Source organism: Corvus brachyrhynchos, unplaced genomic scaffold, assembly GCF_000691975.1.
Source record: "Corvus brachyrhynchos isolate BGI_N302 unplaced genomic scaffold, ASM69197v1 scaffold61, whole genome shotgun sequence".
In the NCBI taxonomy this organism is placed as follows: domain Eukaryota; kingdom Metazoa; phylum Chordata; class Aves; order Passeriformes; family Corvidae; genus Corvus; species Corvus brachyrhynchos.
In genome coordinates, this window is record NW_008236478.1 from 2,728,318 (window position 1) to 2,754,900 (window position 26,583).

At 39.0% G+C, this 26,583-nt stretch overlaps 1 protein-coding gene across 4 annotated transcripts in view; it reads left to right on the forward strand.

Annotated features, from left to right (window-relative positions):
• Positions 1-10,544: 10,544 nt before the first annotated feature.
• Positions 10,545-26,583, forward strand: part of MAPK8 (mitogen-activated protein kinase 8) — a 182,172-nt gene continuing 166,133 nt past the window's right edge. Inside the window, exon 1 of one of the 4 annotated variants that reach the window (XM_008643768.2) lies at positions 10,545-10,645. The gene's annotated coding sequence lies outside the window, so the exon portion shown is untranslated. The remainder of the gene's footprint in view (positions 10,646-26,583) is intronic. The other 3 variants (XM_008643773.2, XM_008643769.2, XM_017725981.1) reach the window with 3 other exon arrangements.

The window sequence follows — 26,583 nt, forward strand, 5'->3', positions numbered from 1 at the left end:
TCTTGATTGCATTTCACTTGTGGGTTGGGTTACATGACACCTCCTAACCACCACTGCATAACAAAGTGATATAATTTCCATAACTCTATAATTTGACATTAAAATGGAGGTAAAATATTTAATTTTTAGAGATTAGTGCCAAATCCATTTAGAATCTGAATTTCTATACTTATAATCATATGTTAATTACCAAGTTGTCAGCATGACAGCTGTGAGGATACCCTCTCACAGATCCTCCTTTAAAGCTGCAGTGGCAAATAAGTCAACGAAGTTTGGAAATGCTCTTGGCAAGCTTTCTTATAGGGGAAGACAAAGAGGAAAATTCCAGGTTTTATTGCTTTTTTTTTTCAAAGCACAAAAAGTACTAAATCTTCATGGAGTGCTCTTCATTGATGGAAATGTCGTAAGTATGCTCTTCTGGGCATCTCTGACAAGTATCACATTTGTCTTGCCTTTTCATGTTCTTTTTAATGCCATTTTAAGGGTCCAGTATCGGGAGAACCTCCTTCTCTCCCAAGTATTCATGCCATTGTTGAATAATGTTTATAGTGATTTTTGTGGGTATGATCCTGTATTCTTCTGAATCACCTGGATGAAAATTTTTCCAGATTCCACCAAGCTGTCCAGGTGTAGGAGGAATTCTGAAAGTGTCATTGTCTGAATCTGACCGTAGACCATGATACTGGCCACAGGTGTCTTGATGAGGGGCACTAGCTGCTTGGTTTTCTCTGAATAACTGCAGACAGATGACCACTGTTATCATTTGTACCGTAGTAGCACTCAGAGTGATTCATCATGAACCAGTGGGCAGCGCTCTACAGAGCAAAAAGCTCTTGGATCTTAACTCCAAGAGCTTAAAACCTATGTCTGTCTGTAGTGAAGGCTGTGACTGCAACGTGTGTGTACACAGGGAAGTTAGCTTTCAGCTAGATAGTTTATTATCTGGGTAGCTCTTAATACAGTAGCTGAAGCATAGGGACAGGAAGTGGCATCTCCAAGATTATTTAAAGTCCTAGAGCATAGGAAAAAACCCCAAACTTCGGAGTTCCTCTGTAATTCTCCACCTATCAGGCTGTACACATACCGTTTGTTAATTCTGCGAGGGTCCAGGTGCTTCAGTGATAAACATATAAGCACAACTGCATTTGATTTATACTGCAGCTTTTGACAGAGATATTTCTCCTATGTGCTATCCCATGAGTAGAAAATCCTGTTAGGTAGACACAATTAGCACTGGGGAACTTATTGATCTGCAATCAACAGGCTTTTGGCATAATAATTTCCTGATAATTTGCCCATGTCTGATAATGGCTAGACATAGTAATATTCACCAGAGCCAAAGGGAGTGATATACTGTGGTTGTTCTATCAGTCAATAATATCCTCACTGCTTGATGTGTCAAAAGAAGACAAAGGCTTGGCTTTCCCTGGTGTTTCTCACGTGGCAGAGGGAAATGCCTGACAGTTTTACATGGACTTAGTTAATCAGCAGTGGAAGCTGTGATCATGAGCTGGCTTCATCTGGTTTCAATCACTCACTTCTCTCTCTCACTCTCTCTGCTGAATGTTCCTATGTTCATGGAATATTTTTCCAACTGTGTTCCTTTGGAATTACCTTTCCAGCCTGCAGCAGCAGGATTGCAGGAATAAAAAAAAATGCCTTCATCAAAGTAGCTGTTGGAATCAATAAGTTGTTATCAACATTATAGTAGCTTTTTTGGCTGCCCTGGCAGCAAACTTGTTCTACTTTTTATCCAGGGAAGTTCATCTTAACCTTTCCCAGCTCTAGCCTCAGTGAAATTTAAAACAATCTGATCAATATCTTTAGAATCCTTAGCTAGCTAATATGATTCTGTCTTGCTGATGTGAAGTTAAAGGGTGTTTGAACAAAGAATGGAGTAGTGTTCTTTCAAGATATCACATTATAACTTTGCTTTGGGGAAGATTTTTTTAAACAAATAACAATTGTGATGGAAAATAACCTTTCCTTTATCCTTGTTATACTTCTGTCACCAAGAATTTAAGCAAATCTGTTCTTCATCCCATCCAGATAAAGTCACAACCAGATTTCAGAATCACAGCATGTGTCAGTAATCAAACAATATAGAGACCAGGGGGCTGGTTTAACTTTAGCAGTTTTGTGCTGGGATTATTAAAATGAGTGGTGATGTGTTTCACGAATGAGAATATCAAAGCTCCTTCTTTTATGTGAAGGAAGCAATGGCACATGTGAGAATACTCTAACCAAAAAGTGCATTTTAAATAGAAACATTTCCAATATAAAGGCAGTTTAATCTGTATGTGTCTGCTGTGCGGTCCCTTCCTGACTCCAGAAAATAAATGTGCTAAGTGGATCATTTTTAACTTAGAAAAGCAAGATGATGTTGATGTCTTCTGGAAGATCCAAAATGAAACCCATGCTTATTTCAAGAAAATCAAATGAGAACTTGAGTAGGCAAGTATGTGTACATCTGTTCCTTTAGGTGAGGATAGCTTCTATTCCTTTGAAGAAATGACATTCAAGAGCTGTTCCATGTGGACTGATCACTGGAGAGAGCCAAAGATTTCCAGCATGTTAATGGGTTTCTGCCAGCAAGATGCAAGGGACTTTTATTTGAATTGGTTGATTTCCAGGATGGACCACTCTATTGAGGAGGCTAAGGGCCTGAGGGAACAGCTGCAAAATTATTCCTGTGCCTATCTCAGTGGTTTTAACAAAAGTTTTTGCTCTGGGTGGATTGTTTAGAGCAGCTTTACAAGTATATTTCATTACTTACACCAGCCACGATGCAGAATATTGTATCTTTAAGGTGTAAGCACCTCAGACTACCTGCCATTTTTTGGTGATAGTTGGCCAAAAGGAACTACACATACGACTGAACAAAATTCTATCAGATTTGAATATTGCAAGCTAGATCAACAAAGACATTAGTCTTCAAAGAAACCACACACTCTAAATTAAGAATCTCCAGATAAGAAAATCCTCATGGGTATCTACTTGTTCAGATCTCATCATCAGTATTGCAAAGGATATAGCTAGAATAATTTTCTGTTGAGAGGCAAAATCACAGCTTTTGTTCCAGGCCCTTAAATAGAAAGGCCCCTAATGTTAAGTTGGAAAAAACCAAAAAAATACAGTAGAAGATAGTGGGAATAAAATGAATTGGAAACTATGATGGGAGTTAAAAGTAGTATCAGCTGCAAGTACTGCCATGCAACTGCACCCAAATAATGTCTGACAAAGGTGTCTTCCTGACATCAACCAACTGTTCTCTCTCACAGAAGGGAGGAGCATGTGGAGAACAGTGTCAGGTGGAATAAAACAGAACACTTTTTTTCCTTAAAACACAGGTGGCCAAAGCATCATGCAGAGCTTGTTGAGCACGGGCCAAGAGCTGACTTTGTTCTATGGAGCAGATATGTCAGCTTACTGAGGTTTTGTTGAAAAGACCTGTACCAACACTTGCAACAACTGGAGTGTGTCATTGCTAGAGAGTTACTTTGGATGATTAGCATTCTTTTGTATCTCTAGCAGTGAGCAACAGCTATTTTGCAAAGCTGCACCAACATTGTTTCTTCTTTTGGTCCTCACTATCTTGCTTCCACACTACCTATTGTACTAGCAAATATTTGAGAATGTCTCACAGTTCTTGTGTGTGAGTCAGCTGAACATGGGTATGATTCTTTCTGCTTGAAGCTGTCAGTTTTCTGTGAGCAGGCTAGAATTTACAGTAAATGCGCTGTTTGGCCTGTAACCTGGAGGAGCCAGCTATTCTAATTAGGAAATGTCATCAGTGCAAAAGAGAAGGTTTTGGAATGGTTTATAGTTAAAATTTAAGAATCATGAATCACTTTAAAGAGAAGAAATGAGGCATAACTGTGTATTTATATGACACATAAGATGCATGGGAGCGAAGTTATGTCTGCAGTACATTGCAGTCAGCTGGACTATGGTGCAGGTCAGAGCTCAACAGCCTCTTCTGTCCACAGCACCTTGATGGTGAGTGCCTGTAGCTCTGTGGGTTTATCAGAGTTTCCATGGGAGCCCAGGCTGTGTGCAAATACTGATCTTTTGCGAAAGACAGGAAGAGTACTTTAAGACATTGTCTGCTCTCATTGTCTGAACAATAAGAACAATAGGAACAGATCTAGAATAGGTTTACCATGCCCACTCCCCACTGCCTGTGGAAGTTTGCACAGTGAAGCATTGTAAACCGAAATTCTCTCTAGAGGGTCTTCTTTAAGTCAGAAAGAATAGTGTGTCTTTACGATCCTTTCTCCCTTTTTTTCAGTCTAGAAACATTTCATACAGAATGTTCCTTATATGGTGTAGGCAAAGCTGAACTTCCTGAGGACAAGTACAGTGCTTCCTTCTCCAAATACCCTGCCAGTCTGATCTCTATGCTACTTAGACCAATAAATCAGCCACTTTGATCCTGTAGAGATGCAGTTTTCTCCTCACAACATTTTAGAGCTACCTATGATTCCTGGGTCTAAACAAAAAGCTTTCGTTTTGGTGGGAATTTATCTCACATACTGCTCGCTAATCCAATATAAGAGGGTGTTTGTTCACTTGTATAACTTTGATAGCAGTTAAATGTCAGCAGTAATCTGTCACTGTTAAAAGGTATCATTCCTCCTTTTTACTTGAGTTGATGAATACTAGCTCGAGATCATATTTGCTAGGGGCTTTCTAGGCAATAAGGGAATAGAAACCTTGTAAAATGCATCTAAGATTGCAGGGTTAATTTTTAACCTGCTGTAGAATAAAGCAGTATAAAATCAATTTGGCCCAAACCTGCTTAAGTGGGTAATTAAGGTCACAATCAACCAAAATGGTTTCTGATACCATTGCAGCTATAGATCATTATACTTCTCTTCCAGCACAATGCAAGAAGACAGGCCCCAGTTAAAGCTTTCATCTGGCTATCAATCATCATTACACTGTAAACTGCCAGGGTGAGAGAGGGCAAAGCTTTGAATTCAGAGCTGATGGAAGTTCTATGACCTGGGGACTTTCTTAAGTTAAAGGCTAATTAACCATAAAAGAGTCAAAGGTCTGCAAGTCTAACACATTAAACGATGTGCCTGCCTCCTTAGGTTCTATTGTATCAGCAAATGTTAATTCCGTTAAGTGAACACATCTAAGGCAATCATTGCCTTCTCCCACCCATCCTTCTGCCTCCTTAATTTTATATCTTGGGGTTTTCTCCATCTGTGGGAAGTTAGGTGAAGCTTGGGAAATGTGCATCTGCTGGAGAAGGTTCTGAGCAATGCAGGCTACATCTGGAAGAGGGATTCCTGACATTCCTTTTTAAAAATCAGCTTGGCCAAGCTAATCACATTAGCTTCAGAGAGTATATTTAGTTATCGTAGTCCAGAATAAACAAGCTCATAGTCTAAACAAGTGTGTTTGAGATTTCATAGACTGTGTGAGGCAGCTGTAAAACCACATGAATTTATATAATAGATCTATGGATAGTAGTGTAAAATGATAACAGAGGGGTACAGATAAAAACTGAAATGTAAAGGTAGCAATAGAATGATATGGAACTATGAAAATAGCAGTGGTTAGTCAGACCTACAGTTTGGAGAGTTTGAATGTTTTCTAAATTTTGCATTTTTTCCTTTAACTAAATATTTTAGCCAGAGAGGGATAAAAGGTTTATCACCTGCTTTTGGGGCTTCATTCAAATTGAATTCAAAATTTATTCATGAATGCTCAGGAAATGCTTAATCAGATAAAATATGGTATCAAACAATATATTAAAACTCAGAAGATGTGTATTTTCCATTGTTATAATTGTGTTGCCCAAGTACCCATATGCCCCTGCCCCTTCATTCTAGGGCTTCCCTTATATTGGAACAGTTTATGGAGCCACTCTGAAGACCAGAACTAAAATAGGGTTAAAAGTTTTCAATTTCATCCAACACATTTCTGTGATGGAATTGGTAATGCTGCAGGGAAAGAAAAAGAGCAGGTGCAGGGGAGGGCAGGAACTTCTTAGGTCAGCTTTGGCACCAGAGAAAGCGTTTATCTGAGAATATCCTGAGTCTCTCATTGATTTGCCATTAGCGTTTAGCAAGTTCAAGTTCCTGAGGTTGCTGTTCCATTTTACAAATCCTTTCACAGCTGAGTGTAAGGGGTTCCTGTTCCTGTCCCTGCCAAGCCTGCCTACATCCGTCAGCTGCTTGTTCTTGCCACCTGCTAGACACCACAAGCCCTTTGGTCATACCAGTGAAATTGTCTGTGTAACTGTGATCTAAAGAGATATAAGAAATGACCTGTTTAAAAGAGCATAAAATGGAAAATCTATGATCTTTCCCCCCTGAAATGGGATAAAAGAACCTCCTATCACCCAGGTATATTTGCTTTGCTAGATTTTTCCCTTGTGAAAGTGAGAGGGGAAAATATTTCATTACCGTTAGGTAACACAGGATCTTCAAAATATGCAAGTACAAGGTCCTTCACTGTCTTCTGCTTTGATCACTTTAGGGTATTTCAGCCTGTAAAACCAGTTTTGTGATTCATACAGTGAATTTAAGAGTATTTTAAACAGTTACCTTTAGATGAGGGTGAGTATACTATAGGTGAATCACATAGTTTTGCCCGCAATGCTAACTTTTTAAATTGCAGCACAGTGAGTACATGCATTATCAAAAATTTCAGCAGTATGCAATCTGACTGCTACAGCAGAATTCAGACTACATTACTAATGAGACTGTAGTGGTGAAGACATAATGATACAACAGGCATAGTTTGCAGGGAGAAATAATATATTTGATTAGGTTCAGAGAGTTAAGAAAATGGTCAAGTTCGGCATTGAATTTTCTTTATCAAAGCTGTATACCAGATGTCATGCTTTGATATGACACAACAATCTCACAAAGAAAGTTTAAAGGGTATTAGCACTTGGTTTGAGGTTTTGTTAGAAAGATCCTTCCTGTGCTAGAAAAAAATATTGATGTGTTAGAGGCCACAGTTTTATGGGCTTTGGGCTACTACAGGTACTGTTTCTGGAGGAGACCTAAAATTATATCCTGACCATTTGGTGTCAATTAAAGATGGCTTAATAACATTTTCAGGAAAGTTAGTACTGGGATTTTGCTTCAGATCCACAGTGGCTTACCACACTGTAGCTTTGGTCAAAAGAATTATTCCTTTTTTTCTGTCTCCTGAAGTGAATGTGTTATCCACCTCTTTCTGATGGGATTGTTGATCCATTTGTATGAGTGTTGTCATAGAGCATACTTGGCTTTCTCCAAAGCTTTTGCCTTAGTTCTGATAGGCTTTGGATGCATTTCAGGGCAGATATTTTTGTAATGCCCCATCATCTGGTCCAATCAAGTACTAATCTTATGATGATCCAAAGAGAGCACCCAGTAGAGTGCATGGAAGTTCCCTCCCCAGTAATTTATCTTTGCTTCCACAAGACACAGAAGGAGACCAGGACTGAAGGGTCCTTTTGCACCAGTCGGTACTGTTTGAATTAAAAGGCTGTATTAAAAGTTGTATCACCAATAAATCTCATTTCTTTGTTAAGACATGCTGGGAGGGATCTCCAGAGACTGCTTTTTGTTCCAATATAATTTTGTATTTTTTTCAGCAAATGAAATAATAAAATAGAGTTTTGAATTGTATTTTTGTAATAAAGATTAATGAAATAGTAAATAATAAAGAAAGCAAGATTTTATCATGGAGTGACTGTAATCATCTGAGCATGCTGCCTTCCAACAAACAGAGTTTTAAGACTGCTGATTAAGAGGGTAAGGTATTCCCACATGCTGTGAGACTCTGTCTTGGAAATTCAGAGGAGTGAGATGTTGTTATAAATAACCATCCCAGCAAGAGCTCTTAGTGCCCCTGTTTCCAAGAAGAACATGTAAGAAAGACATTACTGGGAGACAAGCTTAGATGTGAGGTTTGAGAGTTGCAATGCTCAGACATATAAGGTATTTATGCTCAGACATGTAAGGAAAAATGCCATTACCTCTTCCTGTTTGTACTTAGATGCCCCAAGCAATATGACATCTCAGATTAGATGATCCAATAGCTTCTTAAGGACTCATGTCCAGTGAAATTTGTGAAACAGCTGCTGCTTCCCCTTCACCATTTATATATTGGATAGCTGTATTCTAACTAACATGATGGCACTGTGACCCAATTGGCTTCAGAAGAGCCACACTGGTGTCAGCCTAAAGTAATGCAGTTGTAGTTGAATTTTGTACAGAATTTTTGGGATACCTCAGGATAAAAGGCGCTATACAAATGTAGGTCACTTTTATTAAATGCCTTGAAAATCGTTTATAATGCCTTTAAGTATCAGAACAGCCATACCACATCAATAATCCCTGCACATGTGTTTACTTTATTTTAGAGTTTGCCACAGTTCACTATAAATGGCTTAGATATATTCAGTAATTCAGTTATAATGAAATGTGCAAGCCTTCAATAAACATATGTGTTACAACTGGCCTCTGATGTAAATGCTTTGCCAATTATATGTACATTAGGGATGACTGTAGCAGGCTTGTAAATACTCTTTGGCCTCTATTCTCCCATCCTTTACATAAGTTTTATAGTGGTGTGTAATTCTAGATTCACAGATTTTAAGGCTAGGAGGGACCATTAGGTCATCTGGCCTATTGGTGTAACAGGCCAGAGAAACTCATCTGATTGCTTGAGTGGAGTCCAACAACCTTTTTGTTTGACTAAAGCATATCTTCCACTCTGCATGTCTGTATGAAGACCTTGAGACATTAAAAAATAATTAGTGGCCTCAGAGTTTTACTCCAGTTGTTAACCATCCTCACACTGTGTAGTGGCTTCTTCCCCTACTGTATCCTACATTACATCTTTAAACAGAGCTGAAGATCCAGTGAGGACACCATCACCTTAGTTTTGAGCCTCAGCTGAGATAGTTTCGGACTCTAACATACATGAAGTTTTGGGGGAAAAATAAGCTTGAATTAATTCTTGCTAACCTTTTTTTCAACAGACCTCCAGATGTTCTTTCCACTTTCCTTCCCATAATGGATAAATTCTTTTCAGAGAAGCTGTGTGAGAGCCATATGCCATTTCAAATTCATTTTCAGCCTTTGAGTACATTACTGAAAGAACTCCTCTCAGGATTTTAAGCCTTATAAATCCAGAAAAGGTGCCAGATTTTCAAGGGATAGACACCTCCTTAGGTATATAGATGAAATCAATACAGATTTGAAGAATCTGAGTGTGCATAAAGGCTGGAAAATAGGAGCTGAAGAGCTTGAAAAATCTTCTCACTTTGTGTGGATCTATCTTTTGGAAAATACAGATCTATTCTGATTTATGTGGTGCTTGGCAATTCTTTGTACTCACTAGATACTAGACTCACTAGAAAGTTGTAAATGTCCCCCTTTCCACCCACCATCACACAGATTGCTCACAATCATGATGTTCATTTCTTTGGACACCTCACCTGATTGTTGGTACAAGTCTTTTTATTCTTCTGGGGTCTATTCACTACTGTCAGAAAGCCTACAGTTTTCTAACAGTATGGTTTTATTGCCTGCCAGATTCACAGATGCTCTCATTATATGGGGTGGAGGAGGAGGAAGAAGATGGGGAGTCTGGATCTAAATGTGGTTTCATGTTTTGGGAAATCTTATTTTACTCAGATTGATTTTTCAGTCTGAGGAGAAGGAGAACTACAGCCTATATGTGAGAGGCAGGCAGAGGAACAAGTGACAGGTAGAAGGTGTTCAGCTGGTAGATGATTCCTTGGAGTTTTGTGCCAGAGCAAGGCACAGTATTGGGGAATTGCAATCTGATAAATTAAGCAGAAACTTATCATGACTGAGAACCCATAATAATTATTATGTTAATGAAAGCAAAAAGGCAGGAGAGGTCTCTATTCTCTTGACAGATAGGGATATGCTGATCAGACCTATATCTACAGGAAAACATTGAAATCTCTTTCCCAATGCAAAGTTGGGACAATGTGCATTTTTGATTGCTCTATTAGCAAAAAATAAAAATGCACATAAACTTTAGTGCTTTTATTATTATACTTAGGAACGTTTACTCACTGAAGGTAAAGTGCTTTGAGAAGGAAAACATACTTCCTCACAGGGGTTGCTTCCCATATTTGGAATATGACTGTTTAAATTGTAGCTCAGCAGAAATATTTTGATTCTGTGGGGCACCAGCAGCTCAGCAACAGTGCTGCCTTTCACATCCAGTTCTTAAGTGTAACAGATCATTTAGACCCTGGGTTGGCTAGGCTCACATAAACTAGGTTTACAAAGAGTTATAAAAGCTTGGCTTTCCTCCTTCCTTCTCCCCCACGCTCCAGTTTTTCCCCTTATAATTTTACCACAAGGCAATGCAGTCAAGCTTTTCTTGGATCATATGAATGTAGATCAATAAATATCAGTTGCAGAATGGGAATCTACACGCAGGCATGTGCTAGAAGGATGAAATAGTTATGTTAGCTTAAAGGAACTTCAAAGTTTGTTTTGTTTTATATTTTCAGGGCACAATGCCTATGCTATATAGGTACCAAGCTGAAGTTGGAGAGGAAGAGGAAAGTTCTTTCTAAAAAAGCAGCAATGCTGGAATGTGCTGTGGAGACTCAGATTGTTTTTCATCTCTAGAGGCATGTATGGTAAGCAAAATGATGTTATCTCTGTCTGGATAAGGGTACTATACATTACGGAATAACCTACATTTCAGCTGTGAGCACACAGTTACTGTCTATCGATAGATGCAAAGCATCTTATTGGAACAAGATGTTTGGTTCAACAACAGGCTGTCAAAATCATTAAGGCAATTTTTTTTCTGCCAGTGCTTAGACTGTGAGTCAGCCTCCACCAGAGACCTTGTCCTCTCTTCCCATCATATCCCTCTTGCAAGAGGCTGATGACTTTGTTAGCTCTGAAGTGAGACTCAGAGTGATACTGAACCATTTGAAGAACAATACTGAAAAGTTAGGCATTGTTTAGCAGAAGTCATATGGGATCAAATAGTCCCAACATTTATGCCAGCCCTGAGTCATTTTCATCCACCTATCTTGTCTCAAACACAGGAACCAGGGCAGTGAGTTTTAGATCAAGACTGTGCTCTGCGTAGTGCATGGAACAACTCAGCTAAAGTCATGATTCTGTCACTTAACTGAGCATCACTGTATTCCAGGATAGAATTCCTAAAGACTTACACTTTCTCAACAGTGGGTTTGGATCTTTGCATGGAAGTTCCTGTGAAAGGCCAGCATAGTTACTTGTCCTTTTGACTGTAAAATGATGGAGGAATTGCCACAATGAGACCACCAAAGGCAGAGGGTACAGGGCATTGCACCTTTGCTATTAGAGTTAACTCCTATGAAGACACAGTCTTTCTGTTTATAACTAGTGCGAAAGGTTGGACTGGCATTGTATAGAAGTATGCTGGATCAGCAGTGATGATGGCAGCCTCTGAAGCTTGGTAAATAGAGAAAATCAAGCATGTGACTTGGGATGAGCTGTTGTAAACACAATTGTTCCCTGTATGAAAAATTGTTACTTTTATAATATTTTGCTTTGAAAGAAACAAGGTGCAAGATTTGGCAGATAGGAATCATGACAATGAGATTTTATTTAGCCATCTCCTGCAGGCCTGTTGCATGAGTATAAGCAATGACCTTCCTTCTTTGTGCTGCCATGTCTTAATTTAGAAGCTGAGAAATATGAACTCCTGGGGTGTTGTTTTTAGTTTTTTAAAAGTTAGAAGCAATCACTGTATTTATCTCGCCCAACTTCCTACATAAAGCAACCATAGAATTCCAGCTACAAATTATCACTCTCTTACAAAGTACTGTGCAATCCCTGGCCAGCTGCAGCTGTATTCAGGATGAACTGAGCAGGCTGCACACTGATACAGCTTCTTTTCATTCACATGACAAGGAGCAACACACCATGCATGCTTGGACAGAAAGGGATGAGTAGTTTATTTTAGATTTCCTGATATATCTCTCCCACGAATTACGACACACAAAAGTAATTGTATAACTTTTCATACAGAAAGCAGCATCTCATTTATCAGGAATAAACTTTTCATGAAAAGGCCTTTTCATTAATTAACAAGCTTTAGTCATTTAAAAATGTCATCAAAAAGTATTTTTTCCCTTCTTTATTAGCTTCCCTGTGAGTAAAAGTACTTTTTCTTGAACTTAAGATAAATAATACATATATAGTCATGTAAGATTTATATTTATATGCGGAAATTCATGGCTTTCTATGTGCACAATCATATATATCTGTATCAGGGTACCAGGTCAAGTCAATCAGAGATAGTGTCTTGTTCTGTCTCACACACACACACATCTTCAAAATCTGAAAATTTGGCTCTGCACTGTAAAACTCTGTAAAACAGACCTCATCCTAATCAAGGCGAAATTAGCTCTTTAGAGCCCAGCCCTGATGATTTGCATGAGGCCCTCCACGTACAGATACCAGAATGTCTGTAAATGAATGCTTAGAGTCAACTCTCTGCAACCAGAGTAGGTGCTTTCAATAAAGCTGCTGATTCTGTCACAGTAATAGTGATCCTTAGTATATTAATATCAGGCTCCCCACATTCTATGACACAGTACCTTGATGAAGCCAAACTGAGAAATCTGGCTTTCAGCTCCATAGGCATATGGCAATCTGTTGTTAATAGACAAGTCAATATCTAGATGTTGCTAAATCTCATGTAGGGGTACCTTGCTTTTTGATTAAGTCCAAAAGATGCCTTTGATTTGAAAAACTTCCAGCTGAGCATAATTTACAAAGCGTTTTAATCATTTTTGTTCTTCTGATATATGAAAACATGAGAGCTTGAATAAAGGATTTCAGAAGAAAGGGGTGTTTAAATTAATTTCAAAATCAGATTAGGACCCAACTCCTTTTTTCCTCATTATGTTCTGCTTGTACAACAGAGCAGGAACACAGACCTTATTACTGTTTTTAAATCGTGTGGGGAGTACTCATCATGTATAGGCCCAGTGCAAACCCTTCTGCACCTCATTTCTGTGGTCCCCATTGCAGAGAATGTAGCAACAGTGAGGAGACTCAGACCCAAGACAGAGGAGTCTGAACAACAGAAATTTGCTGGAGACCAGCAAATGCATGTCCTAGCAGCTAGTAGCCTGGTTTATCTTGAGTTTGGTCCAAAGTCAGGTTGGTAGGTTGCAGCTACACTCAGTTAGAAGCATCAAATTTGCTTATAAATCAAGGACCTCAAAGCATTTTCCAAATGTTAGTCAATTAAGCATTGTACCATGTGCCATACTTACCTGTAATGTAAGTAAATATCAATGGATATATTTTACAAATAGGCAGATTTGAATTCCCTGAAACCACTTCAGAAACCTAGAATCAAGCACTGTCAGAGCTGAGGAGAAACCTTGGGATTTGTCACAATATGCTGCAGGTATTGGCTATTCTACATCTTTGCCCGAATCCAATAGCAGCAATATGAGAGGTGCTATGTCAACCCCTGAGCCAGCCTCTGAGTAACTCCTTTGTTTTTGTCTAGATGCATCTGTGAAAAGCATATGCTTGTTCTCTCTATCAGATAAAAGTAACTGAATGGGATTAGAATATTCTATTCCTCATCTCTGTCAGGCAATATCGTACTTGGTAAAAGACATGGAAAAAAATAAAAAGGACACCACAAACATGAAAAGCATGCTCAAGTCTGACAGCCTAAGTCCCAGAACACATGGGAATTTGTGCAAAGCATGGTCTGTTTATACAAGTTAGCAACTAGAAGAGCCACCGTAGAGAGATTTGCAAGGAGCAGTTCTGACTCTGGGCAAGCCAGAGGTAGTTGCTTTGACTTGTTCACATCTGACTTGAGATACAGTGGGAAGGATAATCTGTGCAAATTCTGTACTGAGATGTACAAAATGCTCAGGAGCTTCTACCAGTAGAGATCAATGTAAGTTACTGGGGCAAAGATAATTTGAGAGAGCACAGACAGGTCAAAGGTTGAAAACTCACATTTTTGCCCTTTGTATTCCCGCACTGTTGTTACTGACAGAGCAGTAGCTGCTGCAGTTAAAAGCTCAGATGGCAGTAGCACAGATTGAGTGTCCATGTTTTCAGAAGACAATCTTTAGGAACATCATTACCCTATATCAGACTTCCCAGGCATTTTATTGCAAGAAATATGTCTATTTATACAAGCACACACCTGCAATCCCTGAAGACATTTTGCTTGATAAAGTCCCCAATAATTATAAATTGACTTAGTTCCATTGACCAATCTATGGCATATAAGGCTATATTATTTAAATTAAGATATTTAAATTAAGATAATTTTAATTAAGATAGAAATTAAGATTGGCCCAAAGAAAAACTTGATCCACCTGATCAAAAGATGCCATTTCCAACAGTTAAGAGAATCAGAGTTTTGGGAATTGCTATGGACATCACTAAGCAAAATTCCTGGCTTGTGATATGAGTCTATGGATTTAAAGTTGCTGGTTTATATTTAGTGAAATATGACAATTTGGCAAGTGCATTTAAGTCAGGAAACATAACCCAAACAGAGGCTTGGGTATTATTTACTCAGAATTTTCAATTAATATTCTTTCAGCACTGCACATTTCAGAGGTAAAATATATGATCAGCAATTTCAGAAACAAGGATATAGCCACATTTTCATGTTTTAACTCACTGAGTAGCACTTTCTGGGTCAGTTTTTCTGCATGTACTTCCATGAATTGAAACCAACAGATTTTAAGAATGTTGAGTATGAAAACTGGACACGGATAAGCTGGGACCCAGAAACAGAGAAATGACTTAATCTGAACGACATGTCAGTTCACTGGCTGGCATCACAACAGTTCAATGATGAAACTGTTGGAATACTGTGGCTTTCTCTTTTCATCTTCTAATACGTCTGTATTTCTATGCCAATGTCATGCTATATTACAGTAGCACTGTCGGAGTCATGGTTTAAACTCAGCCCCTAGTGATAAGAAGTATTTTAGAAGAAGAAAATCATAAAAGCAGTCAATGCTCTGCAGAGCTTACTGTCTATAACCCCAGTTGTACAGCCTGTGGTAACCTCCAATGCTCCACTGACATCACTGGGAAAATTAAAAATGTGCTAGTTCTCATAGCAGTCCATCTTACCTAACCTCTTATGTAAGTAAAATAGAGGGGCCATGTATTTTGCTGAGTAGAGACAGCAGGCTGAATTGGGACCCCAGAGATGGTTACATGGATCACTTGTTCAGGATTGTACCAAGCCCTTTTCCTGCCCCATCATGATCAAGTAACTTTCTTGTGGCAACCACAGTAATTCCCTGCAGGGGGCAGGGATATTAAGAAAGTATGTTTTGAGTCTCTTAATGTAATTTAGCAGCAGGAAACTAGGAAGGAGTGCCAGAACCATGTGAATAGCCAGTTCTTTGTGCAGCACTTGCAAATGCTCCACCTAGGCCACAGCAGGGCAATTGCTGCTTCGTATGAATTTATTACCAAGAAGTGTTTGTCTACAAGTATGTTCCACACCTGATTTAAGGCTTTTCATTTGCATGTGACTTATGTAATAGTAAATATACAGTTTAAATGAGGTTAATGAAAATTAGTATTTTATTCACTGGAAACAATTTCATGCCAAAAATGTTTCTCCCCCCAAGGCCAAGTAAATCTGTTAGGTGAAAGTGTTGTCAACACCTCTTAGCACTGAATGTAGTACATAGCACTTTTTTGCACCTGAATACTGTGGAAGAATCCTTGTTGTAGTTTTGTGGTAATCCAGCCATGAAAACATTTCACTGTAATAAATATTCACTTATGCCAAGTCAGTAAGGATTAAAAATAACTACTTAAGCATAGTGAAGAGATGGTATCTGGATTGAAGAACTTATGTTGAGGGAATGATCTAGAGACTAATGATATCCAAAGGCACAGAGGACAAAAATGACCTGTATCAGATCATTCTCATTCTCAATCAAACTCATTCAGTGAGTTTCATTCTACGGTGAGAGTAACTCAGCCATTTAATCATGTTGTTTCCTACCTCTATCATATTGCTTACATGAATATATTAGCAATATTTAGTTACAGAAAATTAATGAGTAGTTTAGGTTGCAAATACCAAATGATGCATGGTTAAGAAAAAAACCCACCACCAAAACAACAGAACCCCCAATTCTCACTTGTGTACTTAAAAAACAGTTAAAAATATCAAGATAAATGTATCCATCTGTTACCCTCAAATAAAATACATCAGGGATGAATTTGGCCTCCTTTTATTCAATTTGTCCTCAATTTGCTAACCTCATTACTTTTCTCTTGTTTTACTCTCTGTTAACTGAGAAACAGCAGCCTCTTTGCAATAGGCTTTAGAAGCAGGAAATCTCAGGGTATGTTTCTGATTGCCAGAGTTTCTTTCTCTCTTTCTGCTGTTCCTGTTCTTAAGGAAGCACAAGGGGGTTCATGAGGCGCTACTAGGGAAACAAAGAGTATCAAGGTCAGGGTGAAAACCGCACAAGAAGCAGGAAGAGATGCTTGCAGTTAGGTTCATGACCTTTGTATTTTTTTTCTGATTGTCCAGGAGAGGGAGGAAGGGGGTTAGAGAAGGAGAGATAGGAAGTTAACATATGAGCAGATGTATGCATAACCCCTGTTAGAAAACATCAGAGAGTTAGGAAGCTAATGCTGAATCTGCTAAAAATTGTAGGGTTCTTACTGCTGAACACCTGGGAAAAACAGATGTATGTCTGGTCTTTGTTCCCAAACAGCTAAGGTGGTTCCAACAGGTCAAACCCCAGGTTTTAGAAAGAGAACTGAACAATAGAAAGTAATTGAAATATGTTTGGTTATTAAATAAGAAAAATAAAAATTAAAGCAAAACAACTCACTTTATAGTTGGAAAACTGAAGTTCTTACCAAATATAGTAATCTAAGATGTTCATAAAATCTTGCCTTAATGAGTCTTGAAATTCTCATTAAGGTAGAATCATAGATTCATTTAGGTAGAAAAAGACCTTTAAGACAGTTCTCTTTGTGTTCTGACTTGGATGTAGTAATGTACTTGTTCTGCTCCACAAATACACAAATGGAAAATTGTGACCATGTCAGAGTGCTTGCTGAGGTCTCAAACATTTCAGTTTAGGCACATTCCCGAAGAACATAGACTCCTTCTTTCCAGTGCTTTGGGGAACAGTTTTAGTGCATCACCACAAACTGAGATAGTAAAAATCTGATACAGAAATCGAGCACAGTCTTTGCCTCTTTCATTACATATGGAACTGCATAGCATTTTTTGACACTCTTAAGACAAGAGTATAAAAATCAGTGACTCTGAGGCAGTGGGTGATGGATCACTGCAACCAACAGATGCCTGTAGAATGAATATAAAACCTCTGATTGTTTTCTGTAAGGTTGGAAAGAATGAGGAGTTTTTTTGAGTGGTACAGCAGGTAATAAAAGTTGCTACACTAGGTGTGTAGGTGATCTTCTCCACCTCCATATTAACACTGCCCATTACATGGTCACCTAAATTATACTCTGAGCCACACTCCCTGTTATAGTAAAAAATGCCAAGAAGCTACAAAGCAGACTTCAGCCAAGTATAAAACTAACACTGGGAATTGCAGCAATTTAATTTTTCCAACCACAATTAGCAGAAGAGGAGTGTGTAAAATGATGAGTGGAAAGAATAGTTAAAATACTGGTGTTCTGACTATGAGTAGCTGTTCACCTACCAGCTTGTTCTATATGCAGTTAAGATACTCCAGAACTTAGATGGCTTTTGAGACTATGTGTGATATTCTCCAGTGTCTTGCACAAACAAAAGTGTTTAAAGTCCCTTTCCAAGACTTTTGTGATATCCAAGACGGTGACTCTTCCATGTGTCTGGGAGCTTGCAATTGTCATCTATTGATAGAAGAAACAGAGTTCCTGGGAATTCCAGTTTATGTCTGGATGTGATGCTGTCAGCATCAGTGTGGAGTCAAACAATTAGACCAGGCTTCATTTGCATTTCTTCTATGTGACATTGAAGGGATAGTAGTGAAAATCAATTCAATTTCTTAGGTGCCAATGATAAGGCATTATTGTCTCTACTGGATGATTAGAAGCCATGAGAATATCACCAAATGTGCCTGCAATTAATAGTTACCAAGACTTTTTTGAAGTTTGGTGTGATTGATTTCTGAAAAAAGGAAAAATTGTTTTATTGAAGGGAAATGAAATGAAATAAAATAAAATAAAATGCAGGAAAAACCCAATGAGTTTTGTTTTCATAAGCACTCTTGAGGGTAATGATTCTGTTTGAAATATTGCTGAGCTTTCTGTGGGGAGCTAGTGCCATGACACCTTTTCTAAACCAAACAGATGATGTCCAGAGGTTTCTTTTTGACATCAGAGAAGCCAGGAGACTGGCTGATGGATTTCTGGGACCTCCCCATTCAGTCAACAATACAATAATTGCTGCATCTGGACTTTCAGAATATGAAGCCATTCCCAAAATAGGAGTTTGCCTGAATTCTGGTCTTTACCAGATCTGAACATCAAAACATGATCTGCAATCAGAGAGAGACGAATCCATTGTAATATACCATCATATTATACTTTCATCTAGAGAAGGGCCAAGACTAAATCAATTTCTTTCTCTTACTTACTCTGTGAGAACCTCCTTAAGATCTACAGATACTGATGATCCATTATTGCTTCCTTTGCAAATTTATTCTTTGTCCATTTTCCAGCTTCCAACAATATTCTTTGTTCATGCCGCTGCCTTAGTGCTTCCATTTTCTGTACATCTTTGAATATTTAAATTTTGTTCCAGTGCAAATATAAATGAATTTGTGAAATATTCTGATTCATCCCAAAATGGGATATTTTCTTTTCCTCACTAAAGGTCTGTTGTTATGTTTCCTGTTCTAAACCGCTGCCTTCAGCTTGCATTCAAAAATCCCATCAATGTTAATAGAGATTCAGAGAAAATAAGTCTGCTAAAATTAAAAAAATTAGTATTTTTTGGTTGAAATTGTCTTAATTAATTTTTATTGATAAAAGACCAATGTCTGTAAACAAAGATAAGTTACTTATGAGCACCTGCATAAAGCTAATTAGTCTTGAGCCAAGGACACAAGGATTGGGATAAACACCTGGTTGTTTCCTTTAACTGTAGCCTGAAAATGATGATACTCTTATCTCTTATAGAAATCTCTGTTAACAGTAAAGAGAATATGTTCAAGTACTTGGGAGCCATGTCTACAGTTGGAAAACTTTCAGATGTTGCCATTTTTACTAATGGTGCCTGAGCCCAGCGAAGATAGCAATAAAAAGGGTCCCCGAAGGCTTCATCTACTTGTAAACATTACCAGGAAGTGTTCCTCCACGCCAGAGCTGTTCTCTGTGCTAGTGGATTTTTAGAAAAGTTCTTGGCATAGTTTAGCTTCCATCACATGGAGTTGTCCTACACAGTTTATGAGTGGTTCAGGAGCCAGCAGTTTGCAATGAGCAGTTTAGATGTGGCCCCCCTGTTGCAGGGTAGGTGAAAGTAGTAGCATGGAATAAGACTGTTGAGAGTAGCACCAAAGAACACACTCAGGTGTGTGTTAGCCCTCTCAGACAAGCCACACACTGCCTTAATGTCAGTAGCAGCAAGTTTGCCTCAAGGGCAATTTAGGGAAATTTATTGTGCCTATAGTTCTAGAGACCAGGCTGGCAAAGCACCAAAGAAGACCATGTTCTGAGTCATTGTGAGGTATCCACCAGCCTCAGTTTCACTGACTTGCTACCTGACCTTGCCTATAGCCTTTAGAGCCTGCAAGGCAATCTTACTGTGATGAGCACACTGCTGAGATACCTTGGATTCACTTTCCTAAAGATGAAAGTTCTTGTTTACCCACAGAGCACTCACAGTTTAGGAAATTCCCGGCATTTCCTCTACAGAGCCTTGCCAGCATCGCTTAGTCTTGAACTGGAGTGACTACTTCTAGACTAATAAAGCCTGGTTTAGTTTCCATGACTAATTTACTGGCAGGCATCTTGATGGAGAACTATCAGTTCTGCTACCTAAAATGATGCTGTTTTCTTAGTCAGTTGGAAACTCAGCATCTGGTGCAGAAGTTAATATATATGATAAGGCCACCTAGGGCTAGCCCCTGATTCTGGCTTGTCTGAACTGAACTCTGTTCCACTGCTGGTCTGTTAAGCCACCATGTTACTATGTGCTGGGATTTGGCACTAAAATGAAATATAATATAATATAATAGCATAATTTCTGTCACTGTAACAAATGAGATCATGTGGGAGAGAAAACATGTATCTCTCTTTTCCTATACTCAGTATCACTAAGGAGGTACCTGGGAGGTGGCTGAGTTACCCTCTGCCATGAGAAGCTTTGCACTGCAGAGGTGAAAGAAATTAGAAGGTCTGACTTTCCAAATGTACGGTTAGAAATGTGTGGGCATGGAATTCAGTGAAGAATAAAGAGGGTGATGGTCAGCTGTTAGCTGCTTAAAGCCAAGAAAGTCCTTGCTGCTCTGTTGAGATTCCACTGGAAAGGCAGCAACTGGAAGATAAGAAAAGTGCCAGCTGGGAAGGAAAAGGGACAAAAATTTCACTATGAAGGAGTCAGAGAGAAAGCAAGCTTACCAGAGAGGATAAAACAGGGAGATGACAGGGAATGGTGACTAATGGAATAACTAGAAATGGCAAATGCGTGAATGAGCCATATGGTAGAGACCAGTAATGACATACTGTGCATTCTCAGGAGCAGCTGTCAGTAGCACCCAGTAGAAAATGAAGCTAAACGAACTGTTAACTTCACGCTAGTGACAAGTGCTCAGACTTCTGAAAACTGCCTGAAACTTCTCTGGCAAAGGGCACTGATTGGCTCCCAGGCTGCTGCTGTCAGTAAGGAGGGCAAGGACTGAATGCTCCTTTCCCTCTTGGGGTGGTCTTGATGGTCTGAGGGAGCTGTGTGTGTGGCAGAGACCCTCTCCCTGCCACGGCTTGTCTTGTACCTATTCTGCAGACAGAAAGCTTCTGTCTTCAGACTTGTTAAACTGGCATCTTCTATCAGCAGTAGAGTCATTAAAAGAAATATGTAGGAAGGGAAAGCTTATTTTGCCGATGCTCTTTATTTTAATCATACAAAGAAAATGACAATTTTTATATAGAAGCCATTAGGGATGCAGGAGGCATCGGTTCCTAGCTCTGGGGTTCTTTCTTTTAAACAGACTGTGGCAATACAAATACAGCCCATCATGATATTTATATCTTTAATTCTAGCATTCACCACATTACTAACACACTGATGGGTCCCTTGTTCTTCATTTGTCTATTTCCTTAAACTTTCTGCCCCCTTTTTTATTATTATTATTTTTTCTGTCATGTGTGCAGTTCTTGAAGGTCAATCAGACGTCACGGATAGAGCCATTCTGTTCATGGGCTTGCAAGCAACTTGTTTATGAATGAAGAAGGCTTTGTGGACTTCCAGGGACATGCTGAGCTGTTTTATAAAACTACCAGTGGGACAAGGAGCTTGGGAAAGTAAGGCCTCTTACGGATACAGAAAACGGAGGCACTCTGCCAAAAAAACCTGGGCCGACATTCCAGTTTGTCAGAATCTTATCCAAGTAACAAGTTTCTAGAAAACAGATCAAGTATCTGCATATCCAGGGTTCAAGCTGACCATATGTGAGCGCAGGGCAGTATGTGTGCTAGGACACTGCCACAGCAAATGCTTATGATTTGACCATAAAGGTGTCATAAAATGAAGAGGTCAGGAATACCAGAGCTCCATGGAACAGAAAACAGAAGATAAACACACCTTAAAGAAAAAAACCATAACTCTTGGGAGTGTAATACTACTTTTTTTTAAGCTAAAACATGCAACGGATCCTTAGATATCTGAGGCATCAATAGAACAATTAGAAACAACTGATTTAAGTATCTTGGATTCTATTTGAATCTTGGATTCTGTGGCCTCTTACATGTATAGCACTCCTACAGCATTTAGCAGGGGAAAGAGGAGAGGAAACAGCAGAATCTTTTACCTGGCCAAGTTTGCTATTCTTTAATTTAAAATTTAGGTGTCAACACAGTTGAAGCCAGCTGCATGTTGTTTACTGGAATTTTCATTGTTGTGCTCGTTATTCCAGTTCCTTCAGGGAAATACTGATCTCATTCCTGAAAGCAACTCTAGGAGCACCCAGCAAAGTAAGACAGAGGTAGGCAAGCAGAGGTCTGAGCCAAGCCTCAGTGTTCTTCCATGACAGTTGGCTCTGCAGCCCCTGGAGACGATATGTAATCTTTTTCCAAATGTCTTTGGCAATTTTTTAAAACAAAGTTTACAAGGACAAAACCTGAACAAAACAAACCAGTAATGCCCAAAGCTCCATCCACCAAACAGCCAGAGCAGTTTGAGGATGCTTGCTGACATGAAAGGAGCAGTGATTTGTGGAAAATTTGATTACAGGTACTTCTTGCTTGTTTATCACTCCAAGAGTCAGATTTTCTCTGACTTGCCTTTCCCATACCATTGTTGTCATCATCATCATCTCCATCATCATCATCACATTTCCCCTTCATGCTCCTCATGCCCTTGTCTCTTGGGATATTTCTAGTTCCGTGCATGATTTTCTCTTTTTGTTCAAGTCAGGCTCTTTTCATGTGTGGATGTGGCAGTTTAGGGACATTTAGAGTTGGAACTGGCAGATTTAGGTGTATGATTGGACTTGCTGATCTTTGAGGTCTTTTTCAACCTAAATGATTCAATAGCTTTATAATTCTATGAATCTATGTCCCGTGACATCTGGGCACAATTAAGCCCTGTAGATAAAAGGGTAATGTTTGCCTTAATCTCAGATTTGATGTTTTAGCCAGTACACTAAACCAGCGATTTTGGCCAGCCCCTGAATCCCTCATTTGAAATATACTCACCGTAGCTCTACATCATTATTGTGTATAGGCAAACATTCATTTTTCCTTCAACAACTTTGGATTTGGCCAACTTTTAGTTGGTTTTAGGGAGAAAGATAAGGCTCATCTCTGACGTGAGATATTCAGTGTATTTCAAATCTATTTTCAGCAGAACCTTCTGAAAAAAGAGTTGTGAGAATATATTTAACATGCACAAAACAATATCTCTCACTAACTCCATCATTGGAAACTTCTAATCTTTTTGAAATTTGAAATAATAATCCTCTGGCAGACATTTAGCATGTGAAATTTCTTTTCTAACAGCTAGTTTTAGCAAAGTCCTGTAAGCATCCAAAAAAATATTAGGTATTGATATGCCTAATGGCTGTAAGACATTTGGTACTTGTCACCTTGTACAGCTTAGAGTAAAAAAACCTGCTTTGAAATATTGTTTTTGTTTTGATATTTCAGAATATTTTAGAAGTGCAAATTAAATCTCCCATGCTCCAGCTGTACTCATTGTGGGTGTAGCTTTTTCTCTAGGTATCTATCCTGTCCTATATCCAAAATATGAGGTTCATTTCAAGATGAGCTATTTCCTCAGCTGGGATTGCAGGCCTTGCAAAAGCTGGAGATAAGAAACCACTGAAGTGAGAGAAAAGTTTAGAGGGACTGAAGAGTACCTGAGCTGTAATTTTAGAAGAAGGATATCTGTTTTCTTGAGAGGGGACATCCATACAATTGAATAACTGAATCTGGAAGGAAGTTGTCTTCTGTATAGGTGTTAGGGTGGAAGAAAGAAGACAGACTATTATATATTTATTGTCCTGAATGGACTCCCCAGAATTAACAAACCTAAAATATACTTGGAGAGACGATTAACACTGTGGAGGCCAGTGAGTGCTACTTTCAAGATGGAAGAAAGTTGGTTGGAAATCAGGTCAGAAGATCAAATCACCATATGAATTACTTCATAATTTTTTGTGTTTTGAATGACAAAGGAAGACTGAAGACAAATTAGAGACCCCTGAAAACTTACCTTGCAGGGCTGGGGGACAAAATCCTGATCGGTACAGTTACTGTACCAAGTGTGAACATTCATCCACTTTCCATAAGTGAAGCCTCACTGATACCCATTTAGCAACTCCAGTTTGCCTTAAGGTGAGACCTGAATTGTGGAGTGGCAATTTTGGATTTTGTGCCCCATCTGCTACCAAAGTTTCTCCTGCTGCAAAGGTCCAGCCTGATGACTCTGATCCTAAGAATTCCTTCAGCTCTGAAACTTCTCATATAAGGATTTAATAAAGAAAGAGGATTTTTATTTATGCCGAAGTCTGTTTTGCTGTTTGGAAGCCATTAGAAAACGTTACGGTCACTAATTGATTCAATATTTTTTGACAAAATATTGGCATGGCTGAGACCTTGCTGTTTTTCATAGATGAAGTCAGCATCACAGTTTGTTTTCATTCTTTACAAAGGCTTTGCAGCACATGTGATAAAACCCCTTCTTCCTCTGCTTATCTCCTGTGAGCTTAAGGTACAGATGGCAGAGTTTTCTTAGGCACGTGCATAGATTCAGAAGGGGCAGGCTCTAATAATCCTAATAATCACACAAACCTTCCTTCCGCTTCTGTCAGCTCCCACTCAGATCCTGGCTTTAAAACTCCTTGACTGGTGAGCTGCCCAGTGCACTGCAATTGTCTCCATGTCTTGTAAGGGGCAGAAGGATGTTCAGCCCATCTTGCAGTAGCCAGAGCAGGAAGTTCTCCTGCCAGCTATAATGCAACTAAAAGCCTTCAATACTGTAGCTAGGAGACCTAAGCTTTCCCTAGCTACAGACACCAGGTCCCTGGAAGTTTTAGGGCCACCCACCTAGAGCAGCTGATGACAGTAGCAGCAATAAGGCTGGAGCAGTTCCTGTTACTGTAGGGTGAGCATGGTAGGGAGGCAGTGAGCCTCCACAAAAGCCTATATTGTACTGGCCACAGTAGAAACCTCTGCCTATTATTAAAATATAGGTCACCAAGCACTCACTCAATACCCCTTTGCTGTAGATTGGAGAATAATGGTCTAGACCTGAGGGCTGTGGGTCAGAGTCAAGCGAGACACGTAAGTGATGCCTGTCTACAGAAAATGGCAGGTGTCATGCAGAATGTTATCCTGGTGCTGAGGGGAAGAAGTGCCCTGATGGGACTTTGCAGAAGGCAAAAGAGAAAGAACATGAAAGGTTTCATAACACAAATATTTCCCAATTCCAACTCAGAAACAGGTATTCTTTAAGTCCACAAATAGCTTCCACACTTGAGAAATGTCAAGTTTCTGTCAGAATGGTCCCACTCCATTTATGTTCTCCAACTCACAAAACAGTCTCATCTTGGTGGCCCAGTCTTGTTGCTTCCCTTCTTGTCCCTTGCTTTGCTAAAGTACTTCTCCCCATCACTATTTTCCTGCCTGATGCTTCTAGAAGTATGTCTGTCTCTCTGTCTTTAGTTATGTGTTCAGAGCTCTTTCTTCTTTACCGTTTCCCAATCTCCCAGGTGTTTTTTGCACTTTCTTCTGGTACTAGATTGGTAAGAAACTTGCAAAAAGCTTTTTGGAAAGCATGTTCTATTTTTTCTGATTATCTCATTTCATGCTTTATTTGCAAGTGTTTGTAATTGAAATATATTTTTGGAAATAATTATTCTTATAAGGCAGGAGTTATTTTATATATGGAGAGTCTGGACTATGTCTAGAGTGTCATGCTAGCTTTGGGCAGGACTTTGACCCAGTTGTCCACATAAGCTATATATTAGTTCTTATTCCAGCTCTGAAGTGACCCACTGCCTGTAAATTAATGCAGGCTTGGACACAGACTGACACATGATTAATTTTTGTTCATGATTCATTTTTATTTTGGCAGACAAGTAACACACACAACAAACCAGAAAAGGAACTTCTGCAAACTCGGGCTGAGCTACCAAAAACCAGCTAGGTGTAACTGTAAGATCTCAGACTTGTAAACTTCAAGAGGCATTGAGCAAGGAAAGGCCTGGAAAAATTTAGGGAAGAAGTTAGTGAAAATATATTGGACACTTCTTTGAAAGCAGGGATCAAGAGTCAACACAGTAAAAATTACATAGCAGATGATTGATCTGAAGAACTCATTGGCACAGATGCTGTGGAGACTGAAAGTTTACTAGGTTTGCAGAAACAGTTAGATGAATGTGAACATCCAGGGCAAATTATGAAGAATATGAAATTCTTGTGCTTTGTAGAATAAGCCAACTGTAATAGCAAGTTCTCTTCAATTTACAATTGCCTTTTCCTGTCAAAGCAAAGCTGGTTACTTTCTGCTCTGATCGTTCCTTTCTTGCATTCTTTATTGGCATACAGTACTTCAAGCATGACCAGAAGTACTGTGATTTCTGTGGAGCCCCAGATGGGACTTTAAGACAACTGTGACCTCTTGAGTAAAGAAGTTGTATAATCTTACCTGGAGAGTCCCATGTCAACACAATAATTTATATTGTATATAACATATTTTTTTCCCCAGTTCTTTTAACATGCACAGTTATGTTCCAGTACTTTTTTATACCAAACCAATTTTCCACAGAGCTCCAGCATACAAGTACTTGATATTTTTACGTAGTGGCAATTGAAGGGACAATAAATTTTGCTCTACAAAAAAATAAAGTGTATATATATA